At 37.6% G+C, this 22250-nt stretch overlaps 1 long non-coding RNA gene across 3 annotated transcripts in view; it reads left to right on the top strand.

The window, feature by feature from the left end:
• LOC147379324 (uncharacterized) overlaps window positions 1-21585 on the top strand; it is a 90883-nt gene extending 69298 nt beyond the window's left edge. Inside the window, exons 2-9 of one of the 3 annotated variants that reach the window (XR_015160337.1) lie at window positions 2815-2896; window positions 3333-3454; window positions 8587-8698; window positions 9119-9304; window positions 10004-10149; window positions 10260-10386; window positions 19523-19622; window positions 21036-21585. This is a non-coding gene — a long non-coding RNA (uncharacterized LOC147379324). The other 2 variants (XR_015160338.1, XR_015160342.1) reach the window with 2 other exon arrangements.
• The last annotated feature ends 665 nt before the right edge of the window (window positions 21586-22250 follow it).

Genomic DNA, 22250 nt, shown 5'->3' with positions numbered 1-22250 from the left:
TAGAAGTGACAAATAGATTCAATAGACAGAGGGCCTGAAGAACTGTGGATAAAGGTTCATGACATTGTTCAGGATGATGAAGACCATCTTCAAGAAAAAAAAAATGCAACAGGCAAAATGGTTGCCTGAGGTGGCTTTACAAATAGCTCAGAAGAGAAGAAAAGCTAAATGCAAAGAAGAAAAGGAAAGGTATACCTATTTGAATGCAGAGTTCCAAAGAATAGCAAGGAGAGACAAGAAAGCCTTCCTCAGCGATCAATGCAAAGAAATAGAGGAAAATAATAGAATGGAGAAGACTAGAGATCCCTTCAAGAAAATTAGAGATACCAAAGAAATATTTCATGCAAATATAGTCAAAATAAAGGACGTAAATGGTAGGGACCTAACAGAAGCAGAAGATATTAAGAAGAGGTGGCAAGAATACACAGAACTGTACAAAAAAGATCTTCATGACCCAGATAATCATGATGGTGTGATCACTCACCTAGAGCCAGACATCCTGGAATGTGAAGTCAAGTGGGCCTTACAAAGCGTCACTGAGAACAAAGCTAGTGGAGGTGGTGGAATTCCAGGTGAGCTCTTTCAAACTCTAAAAGATGATGCTATGAAAGTGCTGCACTCAATATGCCAGCAAATTTGGAAAACTCAGCAGTGGTCACAGGACTGGAAAAGGTCAGTTTTCATTCCAATCCCAAAGAAAGGCAATGCCAAAGAATGCTCAAACTACCACACAATTGTACTGATCTCACACACTAGCAAAGTGATGTTCAAAATTCTCCAAACCAGGCTTCAACAGTACATGAACCATGAACTTCCAGATGTTCAGGCTGGTTTTAGAAAAGGTAGAGGAACCAGAGATCAAATTGCCAACATCTGCTGGATCATGGAAAAAGCAAGAGTTCCAGGAAAACATCTACTTCTGCTTTATTGACTATGCCAAAGCTTCTGACTATGTGGCTCACAACAAACTAAAATTCTTCAAGAGATGGGAATACCAGACCACCTTACCTGCCTCCTGAGAAATCTGTATGCAGGTCAGGAAGCAACAGTTAGTGCTGGACATGGAACAAGAGACTGGTTCCAAATCGGGACAGGAGTATGTCAAGGCTATGTATTGTCACCCTGCTTGTTTAACTTCTATGCAGAGTACATCATGGGAAATGCTGCACTGGATGAAGCACAAGCTGGAATCAAGATTTCCAGGATAAATATAAATAACTTCAGATATGCAGATGATACCACATTTATGGCAGAAATCAAAGAAGAACTAAAAAGACCTCTTAATGAAAGAGAAAGAGAAAAGTGAAAATGTTGGCTTAAAACTCAACATTCAGAAAACTAAGATCATGGCATCTGGTCCCACCACTTCATGGCAAATAGATGAGGAAACAGTGGAAACAGTGAGAGACTTTATTTTCTTGGGCTCCAAAATCACTGCAGATGGTGATTGCAGCCATGAAATTAAAATGTGCTTGCTCCTTGGAAGAAATGTTATGACCAAAATGTTATGACAGCATATTAAAAAGCGGAGACATTACTTTCCCAAAAAAGGTCCGTCTAGTCAAAGCTATGGTTTTTTCCAGTAGTCATATATGGGTGTGAGAGTTGGACTATAAAGAAAGCTGAGCACCAAAGAATTGACACCACGAACTGTGGTGTTGGAAAAGACTCTTGAGAGTCCCTTGGACTGCAAGGAGATCCAACCAGTCCATCCTAAAGAAAATCAGTCCTGAATATTCATTGGAAGGACTGATGTTGAAGCTGAAACTCCAATACTGTAGCCACCCTATGCAAAGAACTGACTCATTTGAAAAGACCCTGATGCTAGGAAAGATTGAAGGCGGGAGGAGAAGGGGATGACAGAGGATGAGATGATTGGATGGCATCACTGACTCGATGAACATGAGTTCAAGTAAACTCCAGGAGTTGATGATGGACAGGGAGGCCTGGCATGCTGCAGTCCATGGGGTTGCAAAGAGTCAGACACAACTGAGCCACTGAACTGAACTGATTAGCTATTTAGATAGCTAGGGCACTTGTTTACACAAGCTATTTGTTTGGTTTTGCTACTTCTGCTGTGTTTCTTCCTACTGAGCCTGATTATCTTTGACTGCATATTGTTCACTGTACATGAAAATTTATTTAAGGATTACTTGGAGGCTTATTATAAAGATTTATTTCTCCAGAGACAACTTGACTTTGCATTGGAACTATCAGTCCTGACCCTTTATTTTATGTTCAGGGTTAGAAATTTATTCCCTTGTAATACGATCTCAGGTTTCAAGGGCTTCTGAGGGCTCTTCTACTTATGATTTACTCTGAGTGATGCTGGAGTCCCAGTTTATTTTGGAGACAGTCTGCAGTTGGATTCCCAATTCAACCAGACATGAGCATATAACTTCTGTTCCTCTTACTAAAGAGGTTTCAAAATGAAAGTTCAGATTTGCTAAGTCACAAAAGCCTTCAGGACAAAAGCAATTCCCAAGCTTCCTTCTCTCTCTCTAGGGTCCTGTTTTCATTTCAGTTTTTGATCAGTACTTCCTTCTTGTATTGTCAGCTCTTTATATTTTTTAAGAAGGTTTGTTTTTAACAATTTATTTGAGCTTTTTAGCTCTTTTCAGCAAGAGGGTAGGTCCAGATTACCAAGCCTACCAATACTGGAAGCTGAAGTCTTCCCATTTCAAATCTCGAATATTTTAAAGCAGTTTGGTAATGCTAGTGTATAACTTTATAATAATTAAAATGGAGAATTGGGGCATTACATAAAACTAAATTGAAATAAATACCCTATGCTCTGGATTTTTCTTTACTAAGGTTTAGCCGAAAGGAGGAGGTACGGGCACTTTCCTGGCCGTCCATCGGTTAAGACTGCACACTCCACTGGGGGTGACAAAAGGTCAGTCCCTCATTGGGGAACTGAGATCCTGCATGCTGTTCCCAAGGACAAAAAACAAAAACAAAACAAAACAAAAACAGCAGTGGGTGTGGCAAAATCTATAGAGACTGCTTTTGTTTATTTGGTTTTTAGTGGAGTTAAGGTCCTGTGAATACCATGCCAAAATACCAGGCAAAGATTGACTGAAATACATGTTACTCCATCGATTCATTTCCCTACTCACCTTCGCTTATACTTAAATTCATAAGTGTGTCTAAACTCCTAGATAATTTATATTTTTAGATAAAAGTTTACTTATAGAATGCTATTTTTTCTCCTGAGTTTGTTTTTGTTGTTGGTATGAAAAACCTTCTGGCCAAGTCTACATACTCACACAATAAAAAAGCAAAACAAGACAAAACAAATCTGATAAAACTTGTTGTTTGAAACTTTACAGATAAAAAAAATTTTCTGAACTTTTGGCTCCATGAGACATGGCTGTGGAGAGTCCTAAGTGTCATGTGAACACTTAGATAAGGCAGACAACCACACGTGCAGTCCTGTGGCTGGATCCAGGAGGTACAGAGGAGGATCTATTAAGTAATTTCCCATTATCTTAGCAGTGTTTGAATTCATCACTCTTTATAGATATAATCTGGGACTCTTTGATTTAAAGTAGAGAAGAACTAAAGAGAAATATGTTGAGAAATAAATGCTAAGACTTTTTTATCAGTTATTGTGTAACTTTACTGGCAAGAGCAAAAGAGTTCTTTGACTGTTTGCTTTTCCAAAAACAATGTTAAAATGATATTTTTAAATTTATGTGAAAAATTTGAATAAGCAGAAGTTTGGGAATCTGCATTTTCCAGATTGTTTTACCTACACACTCAGTGTTCTGATGAGGGCTTGATTGACCGCTGTTGAGACACAGATCTATTGATTATCATTTTGTGTTTGTTTTTCTAAAATTTCATCCATCTACCTACATCCTACACATTTCCGTCAAACCACTAACTCGGCATTTCTTAAAGGGATCAGCAGAGGTATTGTCATGACATTCCTAGATTTCAAATTGGAGACTATTCTATTTGCTGATGATTTGTGGTATTTCCTTGTACCATTATTTAAAAATAAGCATTATACAAAGTGCATTACTTTCAATATCTCTAATCCTGGAAAGTAGGTATTACAAGGACCCCTCTTCTACAGATGGATCTTAAAAATGGCTCAGAGAGGCTAATAGCTTATTTCAGCTCATGAGTGAGCTGGAATACAAAACCCAACCTACGTAACAGAAGTGCAGAAGACAGAGAAGCATCAGGCAAAGCTAAGAAGAAAACAGGAAGACTAGAAAACCTTAAATTGCCTCATGGATCATCTCCATAGCTGTTAGCAGCCCTTGCACTTCTGGACAGTGACCTTTTTATTTTTCTATTAGCCACAGGCTTGTGATCAGATCAGCTCTTGCTGTTATGATGGGAAATTGTTCAGTTCAGTTCAGTCGCTCAGTTGTGTCCAACTCTTTGTATTCTTTTACAAAATATCCATTCCCCTTTTTGAAGTGCCCATCTCAAAAAGTCAGACACAACTGATCATGCATGTATGGTCATGGGCTCCATGGGAAGATCATATATCTGTGCTTCCTTGAAACCAGCTTGGCTACATGACTTGTCTTGATCAGTGATATATGAGTGAAAGTGTCAGAGACAATGTTTAAGAGGCCACTCAAGATCTACTGTGATGTTTTTAATCACTGCCATGAGTCTGGCCACAAACCTGATTGGACCTGCCCCATAAGGCTGAGTAATAGGATATAGATGATGGCAAGTATACCTGCAAATGTGTTATGGACAAGGACTGTCAGTGAGAGAGAATTATTTGTTGAAATCACAAAGCTTTAGTGTCACTTATTATCACTTTTGCTTTTCTGAGTTTTGATTACTTCATCTGTTAAATGGATTAATAACATCAATTTGTAGATATTGTGAACAATGGGAGAATTATCTAAGAAAATGGATTTAAAGAGCTAGACATATGGCACATGCAATAGCTGGCAGTTATTATTCCCCACTCTGGTGTTGAATGCTATATTTATCTAAAAATTAATCAGCTGTATCTGAGCTTTCTTATTTCTGGAGTGGACTGCCCTCTAACAAAATGAAGATAACATCCCCATGTAAAATTTGGCAACAAAAATTTCTTTGCAAGTCAAAATAATAAGAGCAAAATATACTAGTTCATTCCCCAGATATTAACTGACTATCAGGTATCAGGCACTGTGTTTAGTGCTTGGAGGATACACACACACATTCAGTTTTTTTCCTAAAGGGAAGATAATCTAGTGGATTTATTAAACTTTGGTGAGCTAAAGCTTTACATATTGAAGGCTAAACTAGGTGTTGGGATTAGATGTCTTATTTTAATACAGTTATATTACCATCTAGAAGAATAAATCAAACCACCAAGGTAGTATTCCTAGGTAGATACTTGATTGGATCTGCTACAATGGATAAGTAGAATTTATTAGTAATGAATAACAGCAGTAATATTAAAAATAATGACAAGATTTTTAAATAATCATTTTCAAAAATATAATCTAGTTCACATTTTACTTACACTACAGGTTTCTTCCATTCAAAGTGAAAAGATTAAATTTCAATCCAGATCTAAAGACACTAAGCTCTTCATCAATAAATTAGGAATTGATTATAACTTGCTGTTAAAAATAACATGGCAGTGAATATACCTATCAAGCCCTTAGAAATACATTCCTTTGCATGCAGGTTTCATTTTTTATTCTTTGGTTTTCACACCTCAGACACATGATGAAGTGAACCCCATCAGAAGCCATAGACTTGGAGTGAATGAGGCACTCTAACTGTGTAGGCTGAACCACTTGGGTGCAATGTGCAGAGATAAGAGAATCACCAGTGGGACCTGGGAGCCCAGGTACAGCATTTCATCTCTATGGTTCTCAAGGAACCACAAATTATTTATTAAAATAAAAATATTAATCAGGCATTTACTATGAACACAACACCCTGGTTTGTAGGGAGCTTATAGAGTGCCACAGATACTGAAAGCACATTCTCTGACCTCCAAGAATGTAACCAGCTTAGTTCAACTGCATAAACTCTATTGTAATCCTTAATTGCTATTACTGAGAATTGGGTGGAAAGAAGCAAAATCATTTCTCTAGATCCTTGGAAAGATTTACCGTGTATTGCCACATGTTTTCTATTGCAGAACACAATACACACAGTTCCCTGCCAGTGGCAAACTGACATCATTTAATTAAGTATTCTAAATGTATCCTTTCGCTGAGTTCTCTGTCAGCATTACCTTTTAGGAAAAGATCTACTGCAAGCCCTGGCAAGCTTTTTGAAGTCAAATAAAATGAAGGAATTGTTTTGAGTATGTTTTGCTGCCAGACTCTCAACAAGATTAATAATTCAAGTGAAATACATAGCCAAAGGAATTGTACGCTTTCTCTCATTTGAACAAATGTTTAACTAATGATCTGCAGATGTGCAAGAAAGCCTGTATAAAAGTAAAATGTATCACTTGCTACCACTTTAAAAGTAAATACGTCCTATGGCTCCATTTTGCATATTAAAGAATTTTTAAAGTAAACATTTGAGTGAAACATCTCTCCAAATAAAATACTACTTAAAACAAATAATATGTGAGCCAAAATGTCCATTTTAGTAGCCCATTCCTAAACCACTGTTAGCCTCAATTGAGGATAACTGAGCTATTGGAATTGAAATAATCAGGGTGTTCAGGTCTAAGCAGGCTTTTTGAAAATGCACAAAAGCGATAGTGAAGCATTTGGTCCCTTGTGAGGGCAAAGTTGCATTTCCTTTTGTCCTGCCATGACCTGCTTATTCCATTTATGAACCAGCTACCTGGGCTTCCCTGGTAGCCCAGATGGTAAAGACTCTGGTAGCAGTGGGGGAGATCTGGCTTCATTTTGGGTCGGGAAGATCCCCTGGAGAAGGAAATGACAACCCACTGGAGCATTCTTGCCTGGAGAATTCCATGGACAGAGGGGCCTGTTGGGCTACAACCATGGCGTCGCAAAGAGTTGGACATGACTGAGCGACTTTCACTTTCACCTGCTTTTTAGCTCCTTTCCCATCAAAACCTAAAATATACCTGAATTTTTTTTTTGAATGCTTACTCTTATAGCATTATGTCCTAAACATTATGTGGCTAACTTGACTTCAGAGCAGCTGATGAGCTGTGGCCTTCAGATAAATCTACCTTGCTGAAAGCATGCATGCAAACCAGCAAGGGATTTGTTCTGTCTTTCAGGAGCAAGGATGGCTTCTATACTAGCCAAATAACCAAAGTATTTCATAAGTTCTTTACTATTATGGCATCACATAGATTTTGACACTAAAACTTGAATCACAGGCCAATACTGGCCAGTGGTATTATGCTGCTACTGCTAAGTTGCTTCAGTCGTGTCCGACTCTGTGCGACCCCATAGACGGCAGCCCACCAGACTTCCCCACCCCTGGGATTCTCCAGGCAAGAACACTGGAGTGGGTTGCCATGTAAGCAAAAATGGTAATAATCCACCAAACCTGAATACAAAGAAACTTTAAGATCAGAAGTAGAAGGTGAAACTTTGGTACTAATCAGCCTAGAGTAGATATGGTAAGAAATGTTAATACATATATACACATGCATACATATACACACACAGTAAGAAATATCCAAATACAGTTCACTGATTTCCAGGAAATTACATGATTTAGTGGTTAAATATTCAGATTGTGAGTAATCCACAACACTTGACTTGTGTCCCCTTCTTTTCTGGCCAAATGTCTTTTGACCATTTCACTCCTCAAGAATATTTTCAACTGTGAGCAGTTAGGGCGAATAAAAAAGGTGAATATCAAACAAGTCATTTGGCCTTGTCGTTAGTTGTGAGGAAGGTCTGTTGGGGATAACAGTGAAAATTACATTTGCGAGTTGTCAGCCTCAATAATATTTTCATTTTACTTTTGATTTTTTCATGGGCATTGTAGAACTGGTGTTACTACTCAAATACCACAAGTTCCAAGCTTGACTCATTTACATTGAATAAGTCATGAATATTCACTGATACTCATGGTCAGTCATATTCTTCGTCATAACAGGTTTCATTCCAAAGGTCCTGTTTAGCTTTTACATAATTCCATTGGTGCTGTTTTCATTTTGCAACTGACCTTCTGTATTATACAGGAATATATTTAGGGTTTGGTATTTTGACCACAGAAAGTTTATCATTCTGCAACTTCTAAATTGCAGATGCAGCAATTTTGGAGTAGCCTGTACTAAAACTACTATACTTGAGAATAAGTTTTACTTGAAAGAAGGAAAAAGAACACTTATGTATGTCTTAAACTGTGATGGAAAGTATGTCATTTCCATTTTCCAAGCAGACTTCAATGTACGCATTGGTGTTTTTCGCTCATATAATAGTGAGTAGTCAGATCAAGAGCATGTTCTTCCTCACAGTACACTGAGTGTGCTCGCAAATGATTTTTTCTATGCTTCTCAAAAACTTCGATATTGAATTACTTAAAGTACTAAGCCCTTTCCAGATAGCTGTTGAGAAACATGTGGAATATTTTACCCTGAAGTGTGGTTGTAATTTAATGGCACTGCATTAAAGAAAATATAATTGTTTAACTCTGCTGATTGTTTTGTTTTGCCAGCAAATACTGGCACATGTGTTTTACAGAGGTGTGATATACTTCGTTAGCATTGAGGTCCAAGAGAGTTGCCATTAATGTAAGCTGTATTTTGGACCGAATCTCTGAGCAAAAGGTAAACTTCCCAGTATTTCTAATATTAAGGAATTATTATCTTGTGAGCATTAACCAAATGTAGTTACAGTCAAAATTTGATTATTAAATACTGAACCAAAGTAAAAAGATTTGTATTCTTGAATTGTATTTATTTGTTCATAAAATCACCCCCTCTTTTCCATAAACAAAAGCCATCACTAAATAATACAGAGGACGGAAAAAGTACAAGTTTTTGGTCACTTGAATTAGTAAGACTGCCTTTATGATTATTTTTTATACAGTTAATGCTATAATAGGAATCTGTAGTCTTCTCATTCAAGATTTGCCTAAGGTTTTTGAACATATCCACTTTCCTTCCATCCACCCCATCTTCCTCCCTAACTAGATAGAAAATTCTAGCTAAATCATTATTTCTTCTTCCTCTTTTTTTATTTCATAGAATATAGCATTTAAAGTTAAACGGGGGAGCCTGGTGGGCTGCCGTCTATGGAGTTGCACAGAGTCGGACACGACTGAAGCGACTTAGCAGCAGCAGTGTTATATCAACCAAAATAACATTCTTGAGAATCTGGAATTCTGGGTCTTTTTTCCAAGGAATAAAATTTTATAAAGTACTTTGGAGAAGGTGAGTTATAGTTGTAGTAACTTAAAGATACTAAACTAGAAAATTCTGTTTTCTCTTTTCATAAAATGTTTATTTATTAGACATTAGTAATAACTTAGGCTCAGAGCTACAATATAAATTCTGTCTCTCTTCCGTCTTCTGTCTCTCTTCTTTATAATGCTCCCTTAACTATGTTATGTTTTAGTCCTCTATTGCTGTGTAACAAGTTAACTCCCAAAATGTAGTGGCTGCTGAGCACCGGAGAATTGATGCTTTTGAACTGTGGTGTTGGAGAAGACTCTTGAGAGTCCCTTGGACTGCAAGGAGATCCAACCGGTCCATTCTGAAGGAGATCAGCCCTGGGATTTCTTTGGAAGGAATGATGCTAAAGCTGAAACTCCAGTACTTTGGCCACCTCATGCGAAGAGTTGACTTGTTGGAAAAGACTCTGATGCTGGGAGGGGTTGGGGGCAGGAGAAGGGGATGACAGAGGATGAGATGGCTGGATAGCATCATTGACTCGATGGACGTGAGTCTCAGTGAACTCCGGGAGTTGGTGATGGACAGGGAGGCCTGGCGTGCTGCAATTCATGGGGTCACAAAGAGTCAGACACGACTGAGCGACTGATCTGATCTGAAGGCAGCACACATTTATCGTCTTAATAGTTTCTGGGACTCAGCTTTCAGTAGCTGGGAGACTGACTCAGGGTCTCCCACTAGGCTGCAGTGAATTGCTGAATGGAGCTGCATCATGTTAAAGGAGGCAGAATCTGACTGGTGTTGGAGGACCTGCTCCCAAATTCATTCTCATAGCTGTTGACAAGAGATTTTATTTCCAGTTGTGAGAGACCTCAGTTCTCCACCATGTGAGTCTCCCCAAAGTGTTACTTGAATGTCCTTCTGATGTGGCAAATGGCTTCCCAAAGAAAGAGTCAAGGAAATCTCACTTTTTTTTTTTTCTCTTTTCCTTTTCTAGCTCAGCCTACAGGTAAGCCCCCGACAGGGAACTGCACTGCCATAACACAAGTGGTGGCACAGACACCTAAAATCCTGAGAGAGAATCTGTCACCCTGCTCAGGGAATCCATGAAAGGGACCTCTATGGTAAGATGATTGTTGGGGAAAATCCTGTTAGTTTTTCCTTCTAATTCACTGCTTTGCCTTGAGGGCAGCTAAAATCTCATGGAATTATGTAACAGTGAGAGAAGCCTAAAACTCTGAGAGAAAGCCATTTTTCTTCTCAGAGAAATTGAAAAATGGGGCCTCTGGGATTTAGAGCATGAGGGGAAATCCATAAGAGAAGATAGAGAAACAGGTCCCATAATTCTTTGTATGAACAGATGGAAGTCCCAGATTTAACACTATGAATTGGTTACATGAGTAGCACAGACACAAAAGCATAGCAAATGTTTCATAAACTCTAGTTATTGCACAAACTACACTGTGTCCCAGACTAACCCCTGAGTGAAAGACCCAAACATTACAACAAAAAGTTTAAAAAACTGAAATTCACATTGAAACCAACATCCACAGAAAGCAATACAGAATTTGTCTGCAGTCCAAACCTACATGGCTAGATTACCTGTTAATCAAAACAATCAACATTCTTCCTGAGGATTGTAATGAGGCTCAGAACCTCACAACATATTTAAAGTTTCCATAACAACATTCATAATTATTTGACATAGAAATTTTGCCAACAGAATATCTGACCAATTCTCAATGGAAAATAAGTCAACAGACACAAACTCTGAGATCCTCAAATGTTGGAAGTATCAGATACACTTTGGGGTAACCATGAGGTAAATCTGAACACTCTGGAAGTAAATGTAAATATAAAAACTTCCATATATAGAGATATAAATAGAATAAATATTTTAAAAATCCTAAGTGAAAATATGACACTAAAATTAAGACTTCCATGGATATCTTAAATAACAGAAAGGAGAAGACTGAAGAAAAGGTGAGTAGGCTTTAAACACAGCAAAATAAAAATTACCCACTCTGAAGAACATAGTGAAAAAAAGATTGAAAAAATTAACTGTTTCAGGGACTTGTAGGAGAATCAGAAATGTTTAAAATTTGTGTCATTGGAGTCCCAGAAGAGTAAAAACATAAATGGGCGTGGGAAAAGAATGGCTAAAAACTTTCCAAATTTGGTAAAAGACATAAATTTTCAGATTCAAGAAGCTCACCGAATTCTAAACATAATAAATTTAAAACCATGCTCAGATATATCTTAAAACTGCTAAAAACAAAAGAGAAAATAAAATGAAAGCAGCCAAATGTTGTTACTTGTAAGGAAAGAAAATTTCTCATCAACAACAATAGAAGCTAGATGACAGTAGGAAAACATCATTAAATTGCTGGTAAAAGATTGTCAACAGTTTTAAATCAACTTCTATACCAAAAGAAAATATGATTCAAGAGTAAAGACATTCTGAGAAGAAGGAAAACTAGGAATTATTTTCCAACAGAGTTTCTCCAAATGAAATACTACCAGAAATTCCTCAAATTGAAGGAAAATGAAAGAATCAAACTTAGAATTTCAAGAATGAAAGAAAAACAAATATGGTAAATATCAGGGTAAATAAAGTAGACTATTTTTCTCTTCTTATATTTTTTTCAATATAAATGACTATGCTGCTGCTGCTGCTGCTAAGTCTTCATTCGTGTCTGCCATCCCTGGGATTCTCCAGGCAACAACACTGGAGTGGATTGCCATTTCCTTCTCCAATGCATGAAAATGAAAAGTGAAAGTGAAGTCGCTCAGTCGTGTCCGACTCTTAGCGACCCCATGGACTGCAGCCTACCAGGCTCCTCCGTCCATGGGATTTTCCAGGCAAGAGTACTGGAGTGGGTGCCATTGCCTTCTCCATAAGTGACTATAGAAAGCAAAAATTATAACATTTGCTGGTGAGATTTTTCAGTATATGTAGATGAAATACATATAAAAATATAACAAATGATTTTGATGCTTTTACATTTTAATTCAAATTGAACATTGTCACTTTAAGAAGGCTGTGAGAGATTTACATATAAAGGGCTTCCTCGGTGGCTCAGAGGTAAAAGAATCAGCCTGTAATGCAGGAGATGTAATAGACACAGGTTCAATTCCTGGGTCGGGAAGATCCCCTGGAGGAGGGCATGGCAAACCCACTCCAGTATTCTTGCCTGGAGAATCCTATGGACAGAGGAGCCTGGTGGACTACAATTCATAGGGTCACAAAGAGTTGGACACTACTGAAGTGACTTCAAAAGCATGCATGCCTATGTATGTAAAATACTTTATATGGTAAAATCCATAGATAGACTGCTAAAAATGTAATAGCAAAGATAGATAAAAACCCAACAGATAAATTTAAATGAAATTAAAAATTAAAATAATCCAACAGAAGGCATGAAACTTGATAGAGACCAAAAAAATAAGGAGAAAAACAGAAAGCAAGTAATAAAATCAGTTCAGTTCAGTTCAGTTCAGTCGCTCAGTCGTGTCCGACTCTTTGCGACCCCATGAATCACAGCACGCCAGGCCTCCCTGTCCATCACCAACTCCTGGAGTTCACTCAGACTCACATCCATTGAGTCGGTGATGCCATCCAGCCATCTCATCCTCTGTCGTCCCCTTCTCCTCCTGTCCCCAATCTTTTCCAGCATCACAGTCTTTTCCAATGAGTCAACTCTTCTCATGAGGTGGCCAAAGTACTGGAGTTTCAGCTTTAGCATCAGTCCTTCCAAAGAACACCCAGGGCTGATCTCCTTTAGAATGGACTGGTTGGATCTCCTTGCAGTCCAAGGAACTCTCGAGAGTCTTCTCCAACACCACAGTTCAAATGCATCAAATCTTCGGCTCTCAGCTTTCTTTACAGTCCAACTCTCACATCCATACATGACCACTGGAAAAATCATAGCCTTGACTATAAAATAATAAAATAATGAATCTAATTATACCAATAATGACATAGTAAATAGTCTAAATGTACTAAGTGAAAAAATATTGTCAGATTAGCTATATTTCATAACTTTAAATTGAATGATGCAGGTAAATTAAAAACATAGAAATGATATACTATGCAACACTAATCATAAGAAATCTATGGTGGCTGTATTAACATCAGACAAAGATTTCAGGGCAAAAAAATTACCAGGGGTAGAGAGAAACATTAGACAGTGCTAAAAGGGTCAACTCACCAAAAAGACATAACAACCATAAATATGCACATACCTAGCACCAAGGTTGTGATAGGAACAATTCCAGGATGACCCTCCCTGGCACCCCCATTCCTGTGTACACACCTGTATAATTCCATCCTTCAAAGTGTGGGCAGGAACTGCAACTACACTGGGATATCACTTGTGGAATTAGGTTATATCACCTGGCTAAGATGAAGGGATTTAGCAGATATAATTAAGGTTCCAAAGTCAACTTTTTTCTTTAAGTTGGTCAAAAGGGAAGACTTCCTTTGTGGGTCTAATTTAGTTAGTAAAACGTCCTTAAAGGAGTAATTGGTCTCTTCATGAAGAAAGAAATTCACCCCATAGCTCTGGAAGAAATATGGTGCCATATTGCTAAAGGGTCTGTGGAAGTGCTACATGGAAGGAACTGTAGAAGTTTCTAGGAATTGAGAGTAAAGCCCAGTCAGTAGCCAGCAAGAAAACTGGGACCTCAGGTAGACAATATCAAGGAACTAAAATTATGCCAGTAACCTAAGTGATCTTGGAAGAGGACCTTGAGTCTCAGGTGCTGACAAAGACTTGGCTCACATCTTGATTTCAGCCTTAGGGAACCCTGAACAGAGAACATAACTGATCTGTACCTGGATTTCTGACCCACAGAAACTGGGAAACAATAAATAAATGTTATTTTATGTTGCCCTAATGGTCTTGTAGCAAGTGATGAGAATGAAAACAGAACACAAAATCTGGTTCAATGGGTCAGGGAACCTGCAGCCCCTATTGGACAGAGCTGCAGAGTCCACTCTGAGTCCAGCTTTTAATCCTAATTGCAGACTACAAGACTTTTTTGATCTTATTTTTTCCAAGACACTACACTGACATAGTCCAGATTACCTTGTTTCCACCCTAGGCCATTCCCTTTTGGGCTAGTCTCGGGAACAATCAGCAAGTGCATAAGCAGCATTCATGCCTGACCCCCACCCTGTGTTCCAAGGTCCATGCTTTCATGATCCCAGTCATACTCCCTTCTGGGTCTGGCCTTGGGGTTTGTAACAAGGAGATTATTCTTAAGAAAAACATGGAAGATAATCATTAACACAGTTTCTTAATATATGCTGTTTTTTCAGGTGCTATTTCTGTGGAATTTCTCAAGGCTGTGGAAGTACGTTATTAGGAATTCCCACTATAATTTTAGGCTGCTAATTTTGTGATAATTTATTGTATAACAGTAGAAAACTAATACAAGAGCTTCAAAATACATGAAGGGAAAGTTCATAAAAGTGGAAGGAAGAAGAGCAAATCCAAAATTATAGTTTGACATTTCAACACTCTGCTCTCAATAAACAATAAAGGAAGAAAAAGACACAAAATATTAGCAAGGATACAGAGGATCTGAACACCATCAAAAAATATTTTACATTTATAGAAGAACATTCCTCCCAACAATAGCAGAATATACATTCTTTTCAACTGCACATTTGCAAAAAAAAAAAATCTGGACCATAAAAACTAATCTTAATACATTTAAAAGACCTGTAATCATACAAAATATGTTCCATGACCATAGTGAAATTAAACTAGGAATCAAAAACAGATATCTTAGAAATTCCCAAAGATTTGGAAATGAACAATACTTATAACTCATGAATCAAAGAGGGAGATTCTCAAGGGAAATTAGAAAATAGGTTTAGCAAAATGAAATATAACTTACTAAAATTTCCAGAATATAGCTAAAGCAGTGTTTACAAGTAAATTTATAGTAGTAAAGGCTTATATTAGACAAAAAAGTCTCAAATCAATAACCCAAGTTTTAAGTAACAAACAAATGAGCAAATTAAGCCCAAAGTTAGAAAGAAGGAAATAACTGAGAACACAAATCAATGAAATTTAATATAAGAAGATAATACAGAAAATTGGTGAAAACAAAAGCTAGAAAAGATTAATGCAATTGATAAAATTTCACCCAAAATGAACAAGAGAAAAGGAAGACACGAATTACAAAAATCTAAATTGTAAGAGGCTCTTGATGAAAGTGAAAAAAGAGAATGGAAAAGTTGGCTTAAAATTCAACATTCAAGAAATAAGATCATGGCATCCAGTCCCATCACTTCATGGCAAATAGATAGGGAAACAGTGGAAACAGTTTCCCCAACAGTGGAAGCTGGCTTTATTTTGGGGGGCCCAAAATCACTGCAGATGGTGACTGCAGCCATGAAATTAAAAGACGCTTACTCCTTGGAAGGAAAGCTATGACCAACCTAGACAGGATATTGAAAAGCAGAGATATTACTTTGCCATCAAAGGTCTGTCTAGTCAAGGCTATGGTTTTTCCAGTGGTCATGTATGGGTGCAAGAGTTGGACTATAAAGAAAGCTGAGCGCTGAAGAATTGATGCTTTTGAACTGTGGTGTTGGAGAAGACTCTTGAGAGTCCCTTGGACTGCGAGCAGATCCAACCAGTCCATCCTAAAGGAGATCAGTCTTGAATATTCACTGGAAGGACTGATGTTGAAGCTGAAACTCCAGTACTTTGGCCACCTGATGCAAAGAACTGACTCATTTGAAAAGATTCTGATGCTGGGAAAGATTGAAGGCAGGAGTAGAAGGGAACGACAGAGAATTAGATGGTTGGATGGCATCACCAACTTGAGGGACATGAATTTGAGCGAACTCTGGGAGTGGGTGATGGACATGGAGGCCTGGTGTGCTGCAGTCCATGGGGTCACAAAGAGTTAGACACAACTGAATGACTGAACTGACTAAAAATGTAAGAGACATCACTGCAGATTTGGACATTTAAAAAGCAATGAAAAAGCATTATGAACAACTCTTGCCCATAAACTTAATAACTTAGATGAAATGGACAAATTCCTTGAGATAAAATATTGTCAATTCTATTTAAGCTCTTCCAGAAAAAAGAAGGATAAACTTCCTAACTCATTTTTATGAAACCAGCATAACCTTGGTACCAGACAAAGACAATAAAGGAAGGCTCCAAGCCAATAAACCACAAGAATATAGACACAAAAATTCTGAAGCCAATATCAGTTAATTTAATGCAGCAGTAATTATAAATAATAAAACAATCATGACCAATTCAAATTTATACAGGGAATTAAAGTCTTGTTCAGTGTTTGAAAGTCAACTCTATTAATTGACTGAAAAGGAAACCCTACAAGATTATATCAATAAAACAGAAGATGCTTTACAATTATGTAAAGTTTATAAATAAAATAAAATTAAAAAAAAAACAACAGAAGATGCATTTGGCAAAGTACATTATTAATTCATGATTAAAAAACACTTAGCAACCAAGAATAGGAAAACTTTCCTAACTTGATAAAGGGCAACTATCAAAAAAGGAAAGGAAAATAAAAAGAAATCCTACAGCTAACTTCATATTTAACCATGTTTAATAAGATTTCATATTAGAATAGCTAAATTCAAGAAAATAGTACTACAAGCTCTAATGAAGATGGACAGTAAGTAGAACTCAAATATTGCTGGTGAGAATGTAAAATGGTACAACCACCTTGGAGAACATTTTAGAAGTTTCTTGTAAAGTTAAAAACACACTTATGATATGATCCAACTATGGAGCTCCTAGTATTTATCCAAGAAAAATAAAAAATTTTGTTTTCACAAGTACTTTTTTTATAAGTGTTTATAGCTTCTTTATTCATAATTTGCAGAAAATAAAAACAAAACTATGCTTCAACTGGAGAATAATTTAGTTCATTACACAATGGTTTGTTGTTCAACAGTAAGAACAAACTACTGCTGAAATCAACAGCATGAATAAGCCTTGAATTCATTATGCTGGCTAAAAGAGCCACACTCAGAAGACTACAATTTTGGAATGACTTTTTTGCACAGTGTTAAGTAAAGGAGATCAGCCCTGGGATTTCTTTGGAAAGAATGATGCTAAAGCTGAAACTCCAGTACTTTGGCCACCTCATGAGAAGAGTTGACTCATTGGAAAAGACTCTGATGCTGGGAGGGATTGGGGGCAGGAGGAGAAGGGGACGACAGAGGATGAGATGGCTGGATGGTATCACTGACTCAATAGACTTGAGTCTCAGTGAACTCTGGGAGTTTGTGATGGACAGGGAGGCCTGGCGTGCTGCGATTCATGGGGTCACAAAGAGTCGGACACGACTGAGTGACTGAACTGAACTGAAATGACTGAAGTACAGGTCAAATTTTATGTGTTTTGTTTTTTTTATCTAAGCAGTTGTCCTAGTCAGTTTATTGAAAAGTCTGTCAACACCACAAATGTTATAAATCAAGTTTCCATGCTGCTTGAGTCTATTATGGAAACCCAGTTCAGTTCAGTTCAGTCACTCAGTCATGTCCAACTCTTGTGACCCCATGAACCGCAGCACGCCAGGCCTCCCTGTCCATCACCAACTCCCGGAGTTTACCCAAACTCATGTCCACTGAGTCAGTGATGCCATCCAACCATCTCATCCTCTGTTGTCCCCTTGTCCTCCTGCTCCCAATCCCTCCCAGCACTAGGGTCTTTTCAAAAGAGTCAGCTCTCTGCAGCAGGTGGCCAAAGTATTGGAGTTTCAGCTTCAACATCAGTCCTTCCAGTGAATATTCAGGACTGATCTTTGGATGTACTGATTGGATCTCCTTGCAGTCCAAGGGACTCTCAAGAGTCTTCTCCAGCACCACAGTTCAAAAGCATCAATTCTTCTGTGCTCAGCTTTCTTTATGGTCCAACTCTCACATCCATACATGACCACTGGAAAAACCATAGCCTTGAGTAGATGGACCTTTGTTGGCAAAGTGATGTCTCTGCTTTTTAATATGCTGTCTAGGTTGGTCATAATTTTCCTTCCAAGAAGTAAGCATCTTTTAATTTCATGGCTTCAATCACCATCTGCAGTGATTTTGGAACCCAAAAAAATAAAGTCAGCCACTGTTTCCACTGTCCCCATCTATTTCCCATGAAGTGATGGGACCGGATGTCATGATCTTAGTTTTATGAATGTTGAGCTTTAAGCCAACTTTTTCACTCTCCTCTTTCACTTTCATCAAGAGGCTCTTTAGTTCTTCACTTTCTGCCATAAGGGTGGTGTCATCTGCATATCTGAGGTTATTGATATTTCTCCCAGCAATCTTGATTCCAGCTTGTGCTTCCTCCAGCCCAGCGTTTCTCATGATGTACTCTGCATAGAAGTTAAATAAGCAGGGTGACAATATACAGCCTTGATGTACTCCTTTTCCTATATGAAACTAGTCTGTTGTTTCATGTCCAGTTCTAACTGTTGCTTCCTGACCTGCATACAGGTTTCTCAAGAGGCACTCATCTCATACGCTAGTAAAGTAATACTCAAAATTCTCCAAGCCAGGCTTCAGTAATACATGAACCATTAACTTCCAGATGTTCAAGCTGGTTTTAGAAAAGGCAGAGGAACCAGATATCAAATTGCCAACATATGCTGGATCATTAAAAAAGCAAGAGAGTTCCAGAAAAACATCTATTTCTGCTTTATTGACTATGCCAAAGCCTTTGACTGTGTGGCTCACAATAAACTGTGGAAAATTCTGAAAGAGATGGGAAACTCTATTAATTTCTACTATTTGAGTCTTCCTGAGCCAGTATTTCACTCTCCTATTAAATATTTACTATCCTTCTACTTATTTATATTTTATTTAATATAATTCAGTTATTTCATACATCTCTGAATTTATACACACCTTTGTTAAAATTTTTCTTAGATATTTTTGTATTTTATCCATTACTTTTAAAAAATTACATTTTTAATTGATATTTAATTACATAGAGCAAAACTTTATTTTCATGTTAATTTTGTGTCTTACAAACTTGCTAGAAAATTTATTAATACTAATAATTTATTTGGGATCCCTTTGAATTTTTGAGGCAGACAGTTTTATTACCTGAGATTAAAAGGTTTTGTTTTTTCCTTTCCAAACTCTACGCCCTCACACACACTCACATATTTACAAACATATATAAATTTGCTTTTCTGCCCTAGCTAGAGATTGAGCAAGAGTGAGCGTAATGAACGTCTTGTTTGTTCTTGATTTTAAAGGGATGGCTTCAACACTTCACAATTCCTCAAGTAACTGGATTTGCTTCAATACCGCCATGTAAGATGTTTGCTGTAGGTTTTTGAAGAATGCTTTATGAAGGTAAAGAAGTTTCTTGTTATTCCTAGTTTGCTAATTTGTTTTTTTTTAAGTCATGATTGATTTTTGAATGTTTTCAAGCTTTTTTTTTTTTTTTTTTCGCTCCTGTATTGAGATGATCAGATTGCTTTTCTCCCTTTTTAAAATTTTTTTTATTTATTTTTGGCTGTGCTGGGTCTTTGTCGCTATGCTGGCTTTCTCTAGTTGCAGTGAGTGGGGCCTACTCTCTAGTTGCCTTATGCAGACTTCTCATTACAGGGGCTTCTCTTGTTTCAGCACACAGGCTCCAGGGCATGCAGGGTTCAGTAGTTGAGGCACATGGGCTCAGTAGTTGCATCTCCTGGGCTCTAGAGCACAGGCTCAGTAGTTGGGATGCATGGGCTTTGTTGCTCTGCTGCATATGGCATTTTCCTGGATCAGAGACTGAACCTGCATCTCCTGCATTGGTAGGCGGAATCTTTACCACTGAGCCACCAGGGAAGCCCCACTTTTCTCCTTTAACACATTCATATTTAATATATTTATTGACTTAATTTTCTAATGTTAAATTCAAATTGAATTTGTAGGGTAAATTAACTCACTCCTAGTGTATCAGTTTTTAATTATTATACATTACTTGATCCTGGTATTTATTTAATTTTGCATCATTTTTCATGAGAGATGATTATTGAGGCAGTCTAAGAGCAGGTTGGAAAAGAATTTCCAGACACAGGACATTTCTGAACAGAATGAGTTTATTAAGAACAAAGGGCAGAGATAAGTGGCACTCCAAGCTCAGTGGGCTAGCCTCCTGAGAGACCAGGGAAAGCCGACAGTTTTTGTGAATTAATAGCCAATTTTTATAGCCTCAAGAGGAAGAAAATTCCTGTTGGAAGGTTGTTCGGAGGTGATTGGTTGGGACGCTATAGGGTTTACTGGAGTGGGCATCTTTGCCTAATTGGGAGTAAGGAAGCTTGTTAGTGATGATCAGGGGGCTTTTAACAATGCTTAAAAAGAGGCTCCACCAGCTTCAGAGGTGACCTTGATTCTGGGCTCTGCTTCCGTGGCCTTGGGGGCAGGGTTTGAGTCTGGTGTCAAAGTTACATCAATTTTACAAAATAGTGGATTTTCTTTCCCTCTCTTTTCTACACTCTGTAATAGTTTACTTATGGTCAGAATACGTTTTCCTGGTAAAACCATCATGGTCTGTTTTCTTTGTGAGCAAAATGTTATAGTAGGCCTATTTTAATTTGACTCCATTTTGATAAAGTATATATTTTCTATATGTAACTTGACATTTATAGTATGTTTCTATCTTTATTTGCAATATATAAAATTATTAGTGTCAATATATTCAGAAAATACTATTAATTTTCTTGGTTTACAATTTCATTTTAACTTTTTTGTAAAGTAAAATTGACTTTCCATGTTATATAGTTTTATGTTTTGACAGATAAATAAAGTTGTGTAACAACCACCACCATCTAGCTGCAGGACTCCACTACTCTGAAAAAAATTATTTATGCTGCCCCATTGAAGTCAAGTCCTTCCTACCAACCCTTACAACAAGCAGCCTCTAATCTGTTTTTCATCACTACATTTTTGCCTTTTCCAGAATGTCATAAAAATTAATCATACATGACTTTGAGTTTGGCTTCTATTACTAACTATAATACTTTTGAGATTCATCCATGTGGTTGTGTGTATCAATAGTTCATTCCTTTGTATTATTGAGGAGTCTTCCACTGTACAGATATTCCATAGTTTATCCACCCACCAGTTGAAGGATTTTTTAATTATTTTCAGTTTGTTTGTTTTACACAGTTCATATTCTTTATTTTTAGTTTTTTATTTTTTGATCATTTTATATTTACAGAAAGTTGTAAAGATGTTACAGAGAGTTCTCATATCCCTTATTTAATTTTTAAAATTTTGAAATAATTTAATTATTTTTATTTTTTAATTGGAGGAAAATTGCTTTACAATGTTGTGTTGGTTTCTGCCATACAACAACACAAATCCACCATGATTATACTTGTATCGTCTCCCTCTTGAGCCTCCCTCCCCTCCCCCCACCCCACTCCTCTAGATCATCACAGAACACCAAGCTGGGCTCCCTGTGTTATACAGCGACATCTCACCAGCTATCTATTCTACACATGGTAGTGTATATATGTCAATGTTACTTTCTCTGTTCGTCCCACTCTTTCCTTCCCCAACAGTGTCCACAAGTCCTTTCTCTATATCTGTCTCCATTCCTTCCTTGCAAATAGGTTCATCAACACCATTTTTCTAGATTCTATATATGTTAACTCATATTCTTTACCCAGCTTTCCCTATATAACCATGAGATACGCATCAACACTCAGTTTTTCTCAGTTTGGTCACTCAGTTGTGTCCGACTCTTTGCGAGAGTCCGACTCTGCGAGAGTCCGACTCTTTACGACCCATCAACACGTGTCCGACTCTTTGCGAGAGTCCGACTCTGCGAGAGTCCGACTCTTTACGACCCATCAACACTAAGAATTGATAACTTGTTTGGTTGTTTGTTCAGTCGCCAAGTCATGTCCGACTCTTTGTGACCCTATGGACTGCAGCATGCCAGGATTCCCTGTTTCTCACCATCTGGAGTTTGCCTGAGTTCATGTCCAT

This window comes from Bos grunniens, chromosome 1 (assembly GCF_055505025.1).
Source record: "Bos grunniens cultivar Pamir isolate PY7600 chromosome 1, Bosgru_T2T1.0, whole genome shotgun sequence".
Taxonomy (NCBI): Eukaryota; Metazoa; Chordata; class Mammalia; order Artiodactyla; family Bovidae; genus Bos; species Bos grunniens.
The sequence above is the reverse complement of the archived record's forward strand: the minus strand, read 5'-3'. Positions and strand labels throughout refer to the sequence as shown.